At 35.1% G+C, this 18872-nt stretch overlaps 1 protein-coding gene across 1 annotated transcript in view; it reads right to left on the bottom strand.

Moving 5' to 3' along the window:
* Positions 1-18872, bottom strand: part of Trhde (thyrotropin releasing hormone degrading enzyme) — a 378190-nt gene that overhangs the window by 134289 nt on the left and 225029 nt on the right. The gene's annotated exons all lie outside the window — the stretch shown is intronic.

Here is an 18872-nt window from a genome sequence, read left to right as displayed (position 1 = left end):
ATTTAAAGGTCTACACCCTCTACTATTTCTTGAACAATCTAGGTGTGTCTTCAAAAAGAGTCTTAATTCCATTAATTTCTATTAGGAAAAATATTTACATTTAAAAAATCTTTCCTTTCCTTTCTTTAGTTGCTGATATTATCTTAGCAGAATAATCAACAAGAGCCCAACTACCAGGACAAAGCAGGAACTTTTAAACAACCCACTTTGATAGAAAAGATGGCTTTCCTCTCACCAGGAAGCATATATAGGAACATACCTGTCCGAAGCTAGTCTGAGCACAAATAACTCTAGCGAAATGAGCTAAAGGCACAGTTCAAATCACAGTGCTGGCCTACCAAGTACAAGTCTCTGAGTTCAATTTCTAGTACTGCTAAAATATATAATGATAATAATAGATTATATACATAATATATTATAATAAAAACATAATAAATAGCAAGTAAATGAAATCCATGAATACACTTAAAGCCACCTTCTAAAAACATACTGAAAGGTGAAAGCATTCTATGCATTTTTCATAGATGGAAATAAGAGTACACGCAATTCCATTTGTTGTGTTCAAAACCTGGATAAGGTAGTACATGCCTGGAATCCCAGTGTTATGGAAGTTGAGTCAGGCAATGCCAACCTTATTTATACAATGATATTGGGGCTGTTCTAGGCTTCCTGGCAAGACCCTGACTCAACAATGCCTGCCAAAAAAATCTTATATTCAAAAGTATGATAAAAGAAAAATGTACTTAAAAATGTAAAGCAAAAATAAATGAAGCAACAAAAACTCCCATAGAAATCCAAGAAAATCCACAGAAATAAGCTACACATTCATTAACACAATGCAGCAGTTACACAGCACAAATTCAATAAATAAAAATCAGCAATCAATATATACCATTAGAGCCTAATTTAAAACCTTTTAATTCCTAGTGACTCCCATTTATATTTTCAAAAACCAAATTACAAACAAAACTAAACTAAAAAAAAAGAGTATAGTAAGGAAAATTTCAAGTCACCCAGAGAAAATTACATAATTTAGCCAAAGTAGTTCTTCTAAAAATGAAGACATTCTTTGCTTACAATGGTAGAAACACACATTGCAAACATGGCAAATATTATAAGACTATATGCTTCCAAAATACTTTTTCAGAAAGTGTCTTCTTCTAAAAAGTTACATGAATTAGCAAAGAATAAATGTCTTTTTAAAACAGGAAAAGACAGGAAGAATAATCACTTTCAATAATCAATACAGGGAGTTACAGTCCCTGGATCATAGAGAGTAATGTTCAAAGAAATAAACATATACATGAGATGATTAGAATGAGAACTGTACACATGATCCAGTATGGTCAATGGTGACTGCCAACAGTTAACAGTATTACATGCTGAAGGAAAAAATGGTAGGAAATTCAGTAAATAATACTGACATTTTGGATTATCTAAAAAAAATTAACTTACATAGGATATAAAAATGTAGGAAAACAATAAATATCTAAATGAATCATTAGAGATATCCTTATAAAATCAAAACTTTAAACTATTAGGACAAACTAGAAAGGTTTATCTTTATGAATTGGAGATGACAAAATATACTTAAAATCAAAAGTATGAAACCTGAAAAAGAAACTGTATTACTGTATGTCAACATAAAAATGGATAAACACTACGCAAAAGGAAAGAAATGTACATATCACCCGATTTGGAAGAAATAGATGTATTTTCAAAGTTTGTAGAGTTCATAGCTTTATAGACCATAAGGAAAATTCACCTTGTGAAGGTTAAAATGTGTTTGTGACTTTAGCTAAGTATCACTATCCCACAATACTGTAATCAACTAATCTCAATAAAGAAATACAAATGGTGGTATGAACTCCAAAACATGGACACAGAGGTTTTCCTTTGTTCTTTTCTTCGTTTGTTTTTAATGTAGTATGTGATTTTTGTTTCTTTTATATGTTCTTCCCCTATGGTATATTTCCTGTTGTCACTGTATTTTCGTACCCTGGTATTTATGTACATTTATTTGAATTAGGGAAGGGAAGTGGAATAACAGAATGCTGAGACAAAGAACCAATGCAACAGTGATATACACAAGACAATATGTTGGAAATGATCTGTACAACTTGGGAGTGTGGAGCGGGGAGGGAAAGCAGAAGAAAATGAAGGAAGGGGTAACAAGTTTGACAAGAAATGTACTTATTACCTTACTTATGTAACTGTAACCCTGTGTATATCACTTTAACAATAAAAAAATCTAAAGAAAAGAAATAAAAAATGGATTAGATAAAAGATATCATAAATTAAAGGTAAACTGCAAAGCCAGATCTGCTGTATCAAATTTAGATCTGAGGATTGTGATTTGAAACCATCCAGAACAGGAAAATCTGTGAGACTTGTATCTTTAATTAACCACCAAAAAATAAAAAGCTGAAAATGGAGCTGTGGCTCAAGTGGCAGAGCACTAATCCTGAGCACAAAAGCTCAGGGACAGAGCCCAGGCTCTGAGTTCAAGCCCCAGGACCAACACAAAAATAAAAACAAAAGTTAAACTCTAATCTTATTAGCAAACAAATTTTAATATCCAGAATGCAAAAAAAGAAACTCTCTTATTAACTAATGGTTAAAATGAATAAGAAAACATTTTTAAATGGCATTCTCACTGGGAAATAGGTGTAAACAAATAAGTCAGAATATTAGAAATCCAAGGAACAATAAATGAAAGAAATTTAATATCATAAAGAAATACAAATTAAGACAATAAGATAATATTTCTAGACTAGGGAAAAGGGACATTTCCAAATACTACTAAGACAGTAAAAAACCAAAAGAAGTATTTCAATGAGAAAATAATCATCTCTATAAAATGTGCTTGAAAATGTTGGAACTTAAGACTTACTGGATTTTATGATGTGGAATTCATTTTTGACTTGATAAGACAGGTTTAGCCAAGTGGTAAAAATGAAAGTATAATTACAATGATTTTGGAAGAGAAGAGAAACTATGGGTTTGCACTAAAAAGAATAATGAAAGAAAGAAATAGTCTGGCAGATCTAAGTCAAGGGATTTTTTATGAAGATCAAAATATTACATTTTTATGCAGATAAGATTATTTGAATAGAGTGAGATAAATGGATGAATCAGAAGAGATAAGACAGAACAGCAAGAACAATCTCAAGTAGACGAGAGGAAAATCCAACAATCAGCAGAGGGACTAGCCTATGCCATAGCATATACACTTAACAGCTTCAGAGTCCAGAGTGCTCACCATTACACAACACTTATCAGCTTCAATGAGGAGCAAACAAAGAAAGCAGCAGTATATGGGAATTGATAAGTGAGATGTAAAGATCTGAAGGTAGAGTACAAGAATTTGTCTTCTATCACATCAGTGGAACAAAAGCAAAGCTGGTATGTAAAGAGCATTAAACAGGTATAGCCACCAAGGAAGAGCACATGTGCCCTACAAGCCAGCAGTTCTTTTAGCAAATCAGAAGACACATGGACACGTCTACCCACACAGGTGTTTTGGCAAGACACATATAGAAAATTATTATTTGAAACATTGCTATTGATTTCGAATTCTAATTTTAATTGTTTCTAACAGACAAAATCATACAGACAAGCTTAAGCCCATGAATAGAGTTATGCTTACAAATCTTCCTCTTCACATAATGCATAGGAATAATGATAAATAAAATAGGACAGTGGATGAAATGAGACTGTGGGATAGTTGCTTTCCATTATATAGCAAATATCTGATGAAAATACCTTTAAAAAAACAGTTATTTCAGTTCACACTTTTAGAACTTTTAGAATGTCCCCTTTGGGGACGTCCTGTGGTGAAAGGTTGGGGTTGCCTGTTAGGTTGGAAGCACATTGCTCAGCAAAACCACCCACCTCAAGATTGGGAAGTGAATACAAAAAGGAAAAAACTCGGAAGGATGAAGGGAAGAAGGAGGAGGAGGATGTGGAGGTAGAAGGCAAGAAGATGAAGGACATTTTATCTAAATATCCGAAAGGAGGAAATATTGATAGGCATGTGACCTTTATTTCAATAATACTTTTTTGAATCTGTCTTATATAAACCTTCTCCCAGATCTTGTCACTTTTTAATCTTAAATTTAATTTTTGCTGACACATACAAAATAAAATTAGATAGACCAGTCGATCAATAGGTGGATGGATAAATAGAGGAATAGCAAGATGATAGAGGTGAAGTAGTGTGATTTCTTTTGCAGATTTACACATTGTATGATGCTTAAATCGCTTAACATATCTCTCTGGAAGTCACTCACTATATTTTCTTTAAGCTTTTAGAAGTGTATAGCTACCAGTCCTACCTGGTATCCATTTATGGATACTTACATGGTATCCATTTATCACCCTTTCTCATTTTTCCCAACCCCCTCTTCTCTCCAGTCTTGGTAATCACCATCTTATTCTCAACTTCTGTAAGATCAATGTTTTAGATTCCATATATGAATGAGATTATGAGTCACTTGTCCTAGAAAATTGGTTTCCAGGTTATCAAGAACTGATTTTATAGTATTAGGGAAATGTCTTTGTATTATTCCTCTCTGAAACAAGGTTGAAATTAATATATGCCTCCAACAGAAATTTCCAAAAGAAATTTCCAACAGCAGAGCCAACCCAATAACTGAAAATATCAATTACAACTTTAATGAGCAAGCTGAGAGCCACAGTAAGCTATGTTACCCAGCTTCTGAGCAGCTTCAGCATCTGGAAATACTGTCCTAGTATTAGGACAATATTATAATAGCACCCAGGAGAACAAAATATATGTGGATGGGTTCAAATCACTATTTTTTAAACTTTCAGATAAGACTGTCAGAAGAACATAAGAATAAAAAAAACTTTCTCTATGTTTAAAAACCTAACTATGCTTTCCTGGAAAAATAAATGCAATGGGGAAAATTGGAGTCATGGTGGAATTGGTAGAGATGGAGGAGAACTATTGAAAGGATGATACTGATCAAGGTGTATTGTACTCATAAACTGACTTGTTACACTGTACAACGCTTAAAGGAACAAATAAAAGAGTGGGCCAAATGAGGCTTATTTTTTTAAACATAGGAAAAATGTCTATGTGGTAGATATAATCAGCTGTTTTTCAACTCTAGTGGTAGTTGAATCGCAACCATGGGAAGGTTGATGACTTAAACAGACACCTGAAAGGCAGAAAACCTTAGGAACTTAGGACCCATCACCAACTGAACATGTGACCTCTCCTTCAAAAGTTATTTTGAAAAACTCCAATGCTTTCCAAATTAAGAGTACAAATTTCCCTGATAGCAGAATGCTCACTACAATTGAACAATGCTTCCTGCAGTCAAACAGTTGTGAGGGGACTCCTGCTTAACTCTCTCTCCACAATGGAATATTATTTTATTTGTTTATCCACATAAGGAAAGGACTCGTACTAATATCATTACTGTTTCCAAATTTTGCTGCAATTGCTCAAAAGCATTACTATGGGAAGAACATGGTAGCCTAAAAATTGTACACCCAAGTTTTCTCTCCTCTTTCTCTTTCTCCCACCTTCTCTCCTCTCCTTTCTCTCCTTATCATTCTCCCTCTCTCCCTCCCTTGATTTCCATCTGATACATGCCCACATACAAAAATAAATTAAGAAACATAAAAAAAACCCTGGAAAGAATCTCCAAGTTCCATGTGGTTACAAAAAAACACAAGTCCATGTGCAAATTTCTGAAATACCACTCCAAAGTATACCAGACAAAATCCATTGAATGTCCCTTTATGTTCTTAATCTCATCAGAATTTAAATATTTATCTGTAGTGTATCAGTTTTCAGACTGAAAAAAAATTAGTTACTCCTTGAAATGAGTAACCTTAAGAAAAATAACAACTGTGTTTTACACAAGGATAGAGTATTTCATAATTTCTAATGATACATATGTCTAAAGGGCAAAATTGCTTTATGCTTATTATAAATTGAGACTTCAGACTTGAAAAACTTTCTTTTTTCTAAAGGACATTCACATGAAATAAATCAGAGTATACTATAGGTGGAAAGTAATTTGTGTAAATATTCATAGTTTATTGGTCGAATTCAGGAACTCCAGAATCAAATATCCCTTACTCTGACTTTAGTCGTTGGTGAATAAATGCATCATTGCACATGGGCTTTAAAAGATGACTCCACGGAAAATTAAGGAAATCAAAAAGACTTGAGTCTTGGAGGTCAGTTCTCTAAAAAACATGAGCATACTTTCCACATGAACAAGATTCACTAGACATAACCATAAATAACTGTGTCCTTCACATGGGCTTGGTACTGTCTTTTTTTCCCCCCTGGGAGAACCAGGGTGTGCAAGCTGCTTTCTCATTCAGACAAAATGTCGCTGGGCTTCCTCTTACAGGGGAAGCTTTATTTAGCAGTGTGCCTGAACCTCTCATGTGTTCTGACACCACTGACAAGGACAAAAGCGTAGTATATTTTTCCATTAAGCATCCATATGAGGAACTCTTCAAGGATGGGCTCACATAAGAGGTTGATGAGATTATTTACACAGACAGACCATCACGGAGTTCAAGAACAATATTGAATAAAGCCACGCTTCTCAACTCCACTAGGCTGTAAAACTGAATTTACCAACCTAGGAGATATAGAAGAAATAAATATTACAAGAGAATACCAGCACAACTAATGTTGCAGTCATTGTAATTAATCCTCAAAGGACATGGGCCCATTCTGTATTTCTCTTCCTCACATGTATAAATGTGGAGAAGGAGAGACACAGGGAAGCATCTTGTCAAGGAAGGGCATTGGCTTGATAACTGGGTGACACTTTTTAATCTGCATCGTTGGATTTATTCACATATGATATGACTGATTTTTTGAGAAGCTAGGGAAATGATTTTTACTGTACCAATATTTGCAAGATAAGGGAAATAATTGCTTGAGTAAGGTTTTCTCTATCTCCCTTTCTGCTATTCTGACTTCAGGGCAAGTTTACAAAAAGAATGAAATGCCCAGATTAAAGTTTCCTCAAACCACCTTCAGCTGTGCTTAAGAAAATAAATTAGACTCTCCACGTATTTCACTGATAAATGGATTATTTCTCTCCTTGCTTTTCCTCTAGAAAGGCAGACATCCTAACTTCAGATGCTTTTGTGCTACATAGTGCAGTAGAGAGTAGGGCAGATAGCATCTAGGAGAAAGTCCATGAGGGAAATATCCCTCCCATCCCCCTTGTAAAACAGAAGGGCAGTTTTCACCTCCAGCTTTTGAGTTTTGTTTTCAGTGTGGCAAAGCACATATGTATCGTGTCCCTGGAGAGTTTGAGAACTCAAAAATGTATCGTCCAGAGAACTAAAGCAGCAAGCCATTTATCATGACGCCAATTTTCCTGACAGGGCATCATGAGCAGAAAGAACCTGCCCAAATCTTTGAATCCATACAAGCAAATGCAATCATGCAATTTCTCCTGAGTAAGTCCAGCAAGCTCTTATGAGAAATTTATTGTTTAATCTTTTCATTTCAAGCAGATATTTATTTATGGAGCCTCATTCACTAAATCAATGGAAATGCACGTTTCAATCCGATCAAAATCTTAAGTTTCAAATTTTGTAGCTGCTCATACTGCTAGCATCACAGGATCGTGGCATCAGGTCCAGACTCCCTTCTATAGAGATGAACTCCCTTGGGCATTTCTGCTTCAGCTGCTCTGATGCACATTCTTCCCAGTTTCAGCCTTCGCACATCTTGGCTTGGCTTGATACATGGGTGCCACTATTCCCAGCTATGGGTTGTGAAGGGGCCTTGTGAAACTTTCCATGAAGGGTAGCACTTAATACTGATCGTCCATTCTCGACCTCCTATTTAGCTAGGATTACAGAGATCAACCACCGGCCTTCATCTCTGTGAAAATTTCCCCCCACAAGCTCTATAGTTCATTTCTACATAGATTCTAGTGTGCACCACTGTTGCATTTGTCCATTTCTGTGCCTACCCTTTGCCCTCCCAAAGATGGACAAATGAACAAACGAGACAAAAATAAAACAACAACAAAGAAAAGCCTCTCATTTTCATTTTCTGGTGTTCATTTCAATAAATATTAGTGCATATGATCAGAGGCACATAGGCTTATGCCTTTGTGTTTCTCTTCTAAGAGTGTCCTCCTTGGGTTTCATAATTTGTTATGTCTCATTGTATTTGTGTAATCTGTCAAATTTTTGTGATGTAAGATGAAAGCATACTTTTTTTGTCTAGAAAAGATGTATTCTAGTTTCTAGCTGGTATCTAGGAGCATCTTTAGTCTAGGACAATCATTTTAAATTAAATCCTGGTTTGAGATTTACAGTGTACCAGGGTAGTATTCAATTGAGATCCAATGTCAATCAAGTTGCAAATCTTCAAGACAAATTTTGTTTCCTTCTTTCCTTTATGCCAAAGTTGGGACAGCTAGTCTCCTTGTGTTCCTCTGAGCATGAAGGTTGGTTTATTTCTAGTTCATCTGTGTGCTCTCTACAACTCTTTAAGGTCCTAGCTTTATGGGAGACCTCATATGAAACAACTCATCTTGGACTCTGTCTCCTTTTCTATTTTATGAAACACTGAAAACCAGGCTCCAAATCTCTTGCATGGGAAAAATGCCCTGAAGACAAAAGCCCAGCTTCAGTACTTTTAAAAATTAAAATCTCTCTCTTTTCTAAAGGTAAGACTATGTCATATGGTAGCACAGTCAACCTTCTAATACTGACATAAAGACTAAAAAAGAAAAGTTGAAAGACATTCTATTTTTAGAAATGGAAAGACACAGCAACTTGATTTTAGTGCTACCAGGATCTATATGGTAGCTCGAATGATAGCAGATGCAGAAAACATGTAGTCTCTAAACAATTTTCTCAGTAGGTCATCAAATAGCTCTTAGCCTCCCCTGAAAGTATCTGTGGAAATATCTCTGCAAGTGTATACAAGATACATTTTCATCATTTCAAAAGAAATAGCATGTTTATTGAAGAAAAAAACACAACTTGGGCCAATGTGAAAAGGTTTTGTTGTTGTTTGTCTAGAATCATATCTACCCTGTGTAACAGAGTTTGGATTGTTTCAAGCAAAAACTCTAATGGAAAATCTTTATCAATTTTAACAAAAGGAAATTGAATTATTCAATATTTCATGAGTACAATAATTAATAATAAAAGTACACAATCTCTGGATCTACAGTAAAATCTAGTAATAGGGGCTGGGGTTATACTTTAAGTGACAGAGCACTTGTTTATAATCCCAGCCCTTAAGAGATAAAACTTACTCTTTGTCTCAAGTTGAAGTGTCACCTCCATTAAAAGGGAGTTCAAGATCAGCCTGCGCTATTTAATGAAACTCTATCTCAAAAGAAAAGATCAAAATAATTCACTAGCTGCAACTGGATGAAGTACACAATCCACTCACAATTATTTTATATGAATCTTCAATTTGATTCCATACTTCCAGTCTATTCTATTACTATAAGTAGAACAATCTATTTATATTTTGAGGGCCTTCATCTGCCTTTCACCAAATTTCTTCTCTAACAAAAAGAGAGTTATCGTGGTGTTCTTTTTTTTCTTTTTCTTTCTTTCTTTTTTTTTTTTTTTTGCTGGTACCAGGGTTTGAACTCAGAGTCTCATAATAGCTTGACTGGCTGATGCTCTACCAATTGAACCATGCCTAAAACTTCATTTTGCTAGTTATTTTGGAGAAGGGTTTTCTGTGAAGCTAGTTTAAAACTGTGATTCTCTAGAACTCAGTTCCCTAAGTAAACTAGGATGACAGGCATGAACCACCAGCTCTTTTCTCATATAGCAATATGTCATGCTTTAATTCCAGTTGCTTTGCTTGTTTATCCTTTAAGTCTTTATCCCTAGCTTTATATTTTCTTTTTTAACTACTATAGAATCCAGTTGTTCAGAAAATCTATTGCAAATACACAAATTATCCTTTCTAGCACTGTGCCAGGAAAATATACCTTAGGTTATTCCCACTTGTTTTTAATTTCTATCTTCAACTGTTACTCTTTCTCTGAATAATCTATATAAAATGATGATTCACAAGCCTTCTTGCTTAGTGAGTGACCTTGTATTTTTACATGAAGCCCCATTTCTTTCCTAGATGCATTGTAACTGTCTCCTAGCCTAATGGAAATAGAATCAAATATACAATTGAAGGGTGAGAACTTTACAGGAATGAAATATTCTTTGTATATTTCCATGTATACAAAATGAAACAGTAACTTTTCTTCTTAATTATAACTGTTGATGGAGACTAGCTTAAGTGAGCCTTTACAAACGTCATTCACATTGGGCTGTTTGCATAAGCAGACCATTGAAGAACAATAGTTGTGGAAGCATTTCAGAAAACTGCAACAGCAGCTCAGAGTCAAGTTCTGCAAGCTAAGAATGACACAGCCCTGGCCCTTATGCTTCTTCTATCTTGTGGGCATCCTTTGTATCTTTCAGGCAGCACGGGAAAGGGGAAAGAACAGAAGCACAAAGTCCGAACCAACATTTTCCCCTTCTGATAGATCTCATCAAAATAAAAAAGAAACTATGTAACAAAGGAACACAAAAGCAGTTATCAAAACCATTATTTACCAGCAACACAATGGGACAGAATGGGAGTGGGAAAGAAAGTCCAGTCCCTTAAATGAGATTAATCCATACTCTGTTGGGTAACAAGCCACTTACTTTTGTTAAATGCCTATTTTTCTTTCTGTTTCATCATGTAACTGTGAAATCAAGGGAAGAGACAAAATGGGGAGAAGTACAAGTGTCTAGAAAAATAGAAAACAACCTTCTTCAACTACTTAGAGTACAGGTATATATGAAAAAAATACAACTATTCAAAAGGAGATAAATACATGTGAAAAAAGTCCCCTCTACCGGCAAGATGCACAAATTAATAATTTAACAGTTAAGTAGGGAAGACATGTATCACAAAGATGTCAATAAAATAAGATTATTTCTTTGTTGCTTTGTATGTCCCTCCCCCACAGTATAACCCCTGCTTTCACTTTATTTGATGTCGGTATAATTTGTGGAGAAGATGGGGAAAAACAAGTTGTTTAAGGATACAGGTGGACCCATTGCAACAATAAGAAGTACAAGTTGTCATGTCGAAAACAAACTTTACAACTTTGGTGGGGGGAGGGGAAGATTGGATGGAGGAGGGGGAGGCTGGGAAGGGATGGGAAGGGGAAACAAAGGAGGAGGCTGCAATGCTTGATAAGAAATGTACTCATTATCTTGCCCATGTAATTGTAACCCCTCTATACAGTATGTTCACAAAAAAATAAAAAAAATTATCTCCTGCCACTGTATATGCTTTCCTTTCATGGGCAAAAAGGACATTTCTTTATATGATGTCTCCAAATCACCTCTGGTTCAGTGTTAGGATGAGGTATAAGTCCAAAGGCAGAGATGGTGCTCACTGGAATGAAGAAAAAGGGTGACTGAAGTATATGTTATGTAAACATTCTGTGGATGTTTTTCCACAGATAACCATGCATACAGACAAATGAGAATTATCTTTGCACTTTCCAACTTAGCTAAGCAGCAAGTGGTTTGTTTCTTATGCACATCTGTATTTATAACAAATAAATGTTCCAAATGGAAAAATACAGATGCGAATAAACTACAAAGCTACCATGTCTTGCAAGTTCAAGATTCAGGAGGAATTCTTTTGAAGTAGTCCTCCAAATTAGTTTCCTAATTTGAGAGCTGAGTCTTCTAATTTATTTTAAAATAATATTAGAGGAGGAAGATTTTATGATCTTGGAAAGTTCATATTGAAATAGTTAATTGCTTTTATGTCAAGAAGTTCTCTCTTATATTAACTGAAGTTTGTTCCTGTAATTTAAGGCCATTTGTCTGACTTTGACCTTGATGTTGACAGAGAAATTGTGAGCAGACTTCTTATAATGACCATTTATATACCAGAACCAATTATTCAGTCACCTCTGAGCTTTCTATCCTCAAGGGTGGACATATGTAAGTTCTTTAGCCTTTTCTGACAAGCTTTATCTCTGTTTCTAAATCAATCCCTCCCTTGCTCCCTCTGCACTCTCTCCGTGCTTTGCTTAATTTCTCTCAATCTCTTGAGTTTCTTCACATTTGTTAATGAGATGATTGTAAGCGATGATTATTACTTTCCAGATTTTATAGTTCTTATTTAGATTCACATGATAATATGCTGCTTAATTTAAAATATTGCAGTTTTATGAAGGGAAAATTCTTTTATTGGTCAAAAGATTGTAAGTAAAATCGTATTTATTTTTGCAACTGGCATCATAGGCAAATATTACTTGCCTGGAAGGGAAAGAGCATGAGTTGGAAAGAGATACAAATAGTAGCTCTGAAAACCTAGAAGCAGAGCACATTATTAAACTTTCTGGACCTTTGGTTTCTTTTCAGTGAATAAGAGATCATCTATTTTTTTTTTACAGGAATGGGAACTTAAAGGACCTATTTGCTAATGGATGGACATTAGCAGATAGACAAACCATCAAAGAACTGTAGATGCTATTACTGCCATTGTATAACTTAATGAAAGTCCCCTTGTTTTACAGAAGTGAAAACAAGTGATACAGTTACTCAATATACATCATATCAGATACTGTAAATCATGTACAAATGTGTCAGAGGGCAAAACAGTGATTGATTAGATTCATTTTGATCGTGTTTTGTATTTGACTGTGAGTAAAGAAGCAAAGAGCAAGAGGAAGAACCACTTAAACTGGAAGAACAGAAGCTGAAAAGCTCCATGCAGAACGGGGAGCTGACTGACTGTGACAGGAGGGTGAAGATCCCCACAGAAGAGCTGAGCTCACAAAAGACTGTCCCAGGAGGCCCAGAGCTGGGGGGCAGGCCACATGTGACAGAACCTATTAGAAAACAGAATTGTTGGGCAACATAATCTTCCTTCACCCTCTGAAAACCCTTAATGCTGTTTCAATCGCCAATTTTTATTCCCAATTCCAATAAACAGATGGAATCTTTCCCTCTGAAACACCCTAATGATTTTTTTAAATATTTTTTACTGACATTTACTTTAATTCAGCTCAATAAATACTTACTGGGTATAACTATATGTATACAGGCTAGATAATCAGTACTGAAAATATATTAGGGAAAAAGCTAGACCTAGATCCTTCCTTTATGGAGCTCACATTCAATGATGGTAAAGCGGGAAGCTAGAATTACCCTAAACATAGCATTGAATAGTTGTGCAATATGGTAGAAGATGATCAGTGCCAGGGGTCATGACAGTACATGGACAAGAATAACAGGAACTAATAAAGGAAAGGGTAAGGCTATCCATTGGCATTTGAGGGGAGGGTTTTGAAGGGTTTCATCTGAGAGGGTTTCAAAGACAACAAGCTAGACCAACAATGCCCTTTGGAGTAGCATTATTCCAAACAAAAAAAATCACCAGAGCAAATGACTACTGTGGGAGGGAGTTTTGGTAGAGTTCAGAGAAGAAAGTGTGTGTGGGGGGAAGGGGGGTATGAGATGAGCACCATCAGTAAGGGGACATGATGCAAAGTCAGAGATATAAGATAAGAGATGACATGAGTGTCAGAGGCCCACCTATGGTAGTTTGGTAAGCATAAAGTATGAGTTGAAGTTGGGGTGAATCATTGTGAAGACCTTGTCTTTCATTTTCATTTTCCATGGAGAATTGTAGGTTTCCCAGTCACAGTGTGACACAATCTGATATTTTTTAAAAGTTAGGCCTGCATATTTCATTAAAGAAAGATTTGCAGACAGATAGGACTTTTAGGACCTGACTGTAGTAATATGAAAGTAATTGGACCACAAGGGCAGCAGTAATGTTGGTGAGAAGAGGTCAGATTCAGGGAATTTTCTGTTGTTAGTGGTGGGGGTAAGGGTCATGAGGCCTGAACTCAGGGCCTAGTGCTGTCCCTAAGCTCTTTTTTGCTCAAGGCTAGTACCTTGAGCACCACTCTCAGTTTTCTGGTGGTTAATTGGGGATAAGAATCACATGGATTTTTCTTTCCGGGCTGACTTTGAACCACTGTCTTCATATATCAGGCTCCTGCGTAGCTAGGATTACAGGCATGAACCAACAGTGCCCAGCTATCAGGGAATATTTTGACTGCAGCGACAAGATCAACAGGATGACATTACCAACGGTGTCCAGAAAAATTGGAGTTGCCATTTACTTTGCCCATAGATCTTTCAGACTATAATTCATCATGAGATATATTTGTGTGAAAGGTTTTGTAGACAAGGTCCTAGAATTCAGACTTAGATTTGACACCTTGTATACTTGCTAGATTCTGATCTTGTGTCATTCATTTAACTATCTATGTCTTATTGTCTTCCTAAGAAAAATGGTTAAAAATGCCTATGCCCCAAGTTTTCTGTGAATAGTACACATGGCAACATAAGTAAAATATTTTACAGAATGATTTATATATAATAATTGATCATTAAATGACATGTGTGTTCTACAGTTATAGTTCATATAAATTACTTTAACTTTATGAGTTTTGTGTTTACTATTGTTTGATTTTTGAAGGGAAGAGGAGTTTTTTTTCCTAAAGAAGTAAAAGCTACAGAGTTCGAATGTTATGTATGGCCTAACGTGATGCTGTGGTTGGAGAGTCTTGTCTAATGAGGAATGTTAGATGCAAATGGCTGATCAGTTTTGCTTTATTCACTTGTAAGGTTACTAGAAAAGGTGCACATTTATCTAATTTATCTCACATAGATAAGCTTTAGGCACAAGATACATGGGTGGACCATTGTGAGTTGAATTCCCACTACCATTCCTTTTTAAAAACGTATGTTGACTCTGACCCCTATGTATTTCTCAATTCTTTTATTACAATTTGCTTGTAGGCCTCCAAAATATACCAATTCTTATGTGAGAATTTCTGAAAAAGCATGTCTGCTTTTAAAGAATTCTCTTTAAAATTCTTAAGACATTAAAAAATATTTTCCTCCCTTGAAGCTTGTATCATCCCTTTCCATCTTGGTATCATATGTAAATTTAATGAGCAATCACTCACTTTCATCATCCAGGTCATTGGGTCATTGATTCTTATTTCCCTGTGTGCTTTCAGTGCTAAGACACTGTCTTAACCCATCTTTCCCCATCCTTCCTGTTCAGGGACAGTGTTTTCCTGTGTGCACTGCAGTTTGAAGTTTGAAGATAAAAATCATTCTCAGTTTCAATAGATAATTGAAATAGAAAATAAACTTGTGATTTTGGTAGGCTTAACTTAATACATTAGGTCTTAGATTGTTCTCTTCTTGTTCTGAAATACATAGATATAACTGAAGGAATTTTTTAAAGTACTACTCGTAGAATACATAATGAACATCACTCTGTATTTCCTTAAAAAAAAAAAGCACTCAGTTTTAAAATCCTAGTGCACAGAAATTATCTGAGCTACAGACTCCTAACCTTTGTTACTTTGTAATCTTTGGTTCTCCTGGTATTCACTTTCCTATAGAAATTTAGTTGAAGGGTACTAAAATTATACTTCAGGAAGAATAACACAAACAGAAGTGGAAATAATTAGAATAATCATTAAGGGATTAACTACAAGACATGATAAGCTAGTGAAACAGATGCAACCAGGGGTTTACTGTTGGCAGAGGTTAATGCTGACGAGTAGCAAATCTTCAGGGAGGAAAGCACAAAAGTGGCAAGTCATTTGAATTAAATGCTGCATGCATCATTACAAAAATATGTTCTGTGTTTTGTAATTCCAGTTTCTATTATCAACTCTGAATTGCCTAGGTCTATGGCATTATTTCCATTTCTACTATGTCTACAGCAATATTCTTTCTAGTGTGGAATTTTAATGTTACCCTTCTACTTTAAAGTCATATTTGGTTCTCCTTGACATACTTAATAAAATACAAGCTCCTTAGTATGGCACAAAATGTCTTCCACTTTCTTATCCAACTTAGGCTCCAAGCAGCTCTATTCCCTTACACCATCACTCTTCCATGACCATGTGGAATGTCTCATGTTCTGAGCCTCCTCTACAGAATGGTGCTGTTGCTTTATTCTTCTGCTTCAGAGGGAAAGTTCATGTTCCTTGTTGGCCACTCAAAATACATATCCCCATGGATATAAGGACAGGTCAATGAAAATTTACTATCTAAGTTAAAACAGATCATAACCCCTTGAGGGAAACAGACAGATTCTGTTGGGCAAGATGCAGTCTATTTTTTTCCCCTCTAAGTTCACTGGCTCATGAGATTGAGGGGGGATATTATTATCTTGTAATTTGAGGCCACCTCTCTCAAAACCAAGTGGAAATTAAGTTACTTTGGAATGACAGCTCCAATCAACCTTGTTGATCAATATTTTGTACTGATAAAGAACACCAGCTCTTATTTCCTGGGAAACAGATCTCTAGATCTGACCATGAATCATTGTGCTTTTCTTTTCTTTTCTTTTTTCTTTTTTTTTGGGGGGGGTCCGGTCGTGGGGCCTGAACTCTGGGCCTGGACACTGTCCCTCAGCTCTTCAGCTCAAGGCTAGTGCTCTACCACTTGAGCCACAGCGTCACTTCCAGCTTTTTTCTTTTTGCTTATGTGGTGCTGAGGAATCGAACCCAAGGCCTCATGCATGCAAGGCAAGTGCTCTACCACTGAGCCACCTTCCCAGCCTCATTATGCTTTTCTTTAAAATGAAAATTGTGGTATTTAGGATTCTACATGGCAAGTATAAGAATTAAAAGAAAATAATAGAATTTACACAGATTCTAGCTCACAGTGAGCATTCAATAAATTTTGCCATTATTATTTGTGGCTCCACGATCACTGTTAGTATTTCTCATGTATCCTGAATCACACCGCCTTCTCATTCCACCTATAAGTTAAATTGGTAATTGCACATTGGCTATATGCTACCTTGTTAATAGGAAAACCTGCACAAAGCTAAACTAAAGAATTAGAGGAGCACATAAATGTGCACTCTAAGGCCTGGTACTGAGACCATCACATTTCAATCTAACTGTTTTAACCTTCAGTTTTCTACCTTTACATTTGAAGCTATTTTAGAGATATCAGTTAGCAACTTAGCCATTATTCTTATGACATCTTTGTAGAGAAACATCTTTGGGACTAGATTGGGTTGCTGTTTGAAAGAATCCAAACAATGAGTGCTCATCGAGAAAGCACGATGAACAAGTAGACAGAAAATCAATAAGGATATAGAAGACTTGAACAACTCTATCAACCAAAGTGTTCTAATCAGCATTTATAGAACACTCCAGTCAACACCACTGGAATACACATCTCCTTTGAAGCACATACAGTATATCTACCAGTATGTACAATTTCAGAGCCATAAAATAAGTTTTAACCTAAGAAGTTTTAAGACACACCATGTGTACTCATTTACCACAACAGAATTAAGTAACAATTGAATGATAGAAAAACTTTTACTGGAAAAATCTTCAAATATTTATAAACTGATTAATATACTCTTAATTATGCCTGGGTCAACTAACAAATCAAATGGAAAATTACAAAATAATTTCAATGCAATGAAAAATGACATCTTAATGTTTTACATATATATATATATATATATATATATTAGGATTCCCTGGACAGCAAAATTAGGGGAAGATTTTTGGAAAAGAAGAAAAGCATAGATTTTAGAACATTAAAAAAAACTTAATGAATGAGAATAAGAAGTTCATTTCAAAGTGTTTAAAACAAGAAAATAATAATTATTGGCAAGAATATTTATGAAAGGAAACAAAAGACATTGAAATGAAATTAAAACAAAATGACATTGGAAGATTTGATTTAGGAGGATCAATTAAAATTATATATTTCCAGTTACACAAATCAGGGAAAAGGAGATGAAACAAAAACTCCCAGTATCTGTAATGCAAGGGGTTACACCATTAAAGATTCTGTGGCTACTGTATGGATGACAAGATATGTGTCATATATGAGTTTTTATCAATTATTTAAACAATTTAGATGAGATAACTCAAATCCCTGAAACAAAAACCAACTGTCAAAATCACCTAAGACTAACTGACTATATACTATATATTACTTTAAGAATCTTTCATGAAAAATAGTGAATGGGATGATCTTCCATGCTCAGGGGCCAGCTGAATTAGTATTGTGAGAACGGTCACATGACTAAAAAAGATATTCAGAATCAATAGAATCTCTGAAAATTCCAATGACATTCTTCACAGAAACAGGAAACAAAAATTATAAAATTAATATAGAAATCCCAAAGACTTCAAATAATCAAAGCAATCTTGAGAAAAAGAGGTACAAAAGTATCAAAATACTTGACTTCAAATTATACTCTGGAGAAATATACCATAAACAGCATGATATTGCAACAAAAACAGGCATATGGACAATGTACAGAGGTACAGTCTGCTATAAAATGCAATCCCTGCAATTGCAGAGATTTTTCTGATTATATATGTAATATTTTCCTAGTTTTATCCATGCTAAAATAAAACTAGTATTTACAAATAATCTTTTAGAATTTAGTAGCACTTCATGCTACCTTGTTTTCTAAATTAAAATGAACAGGTAAGAGTCACCCCAGATAAATGAACTGAATTTGTAACCAACAGAGCCTAGCCATAACTCTGCATAAATGAAAATTAAATATGTCAAATATGTTATGGTCCTATATATCTAGTTATTTTATATAACATTAAAGTACTCTCTTTAATCAAATGTAATTATCAGTGACTTGAAAAGCATTTTTAGTAACATAATTTGTTTTTTCATCTATTATTGCCTACATTGCTAGTTAAAAATCATTGTGATAGAATTTACCTAATCATAAACCAAATATGCAAATTAGTATGCCACCA

This window comes from Dipodomys merriami, unplaced genomic scaffold, assembly GCF_024711535.1.
Source record: "Dipodomys merriami isolate MVZ:Mamm:240054 unplaced genomic scaffold, mDipMer1.0.p SCAF_10, whole genome shotgun sequence".
Taxonomy (NCBI): domain Eukaryota; kingdom Metazoa; phylum Chordata; class Mammalia; order Rodentia; family Heteromyidae; genus Dipodomys; species Dipodomys merriami.
This window is presented reverse-complemented; position numbering and strand designations above follow the sequence as displayed.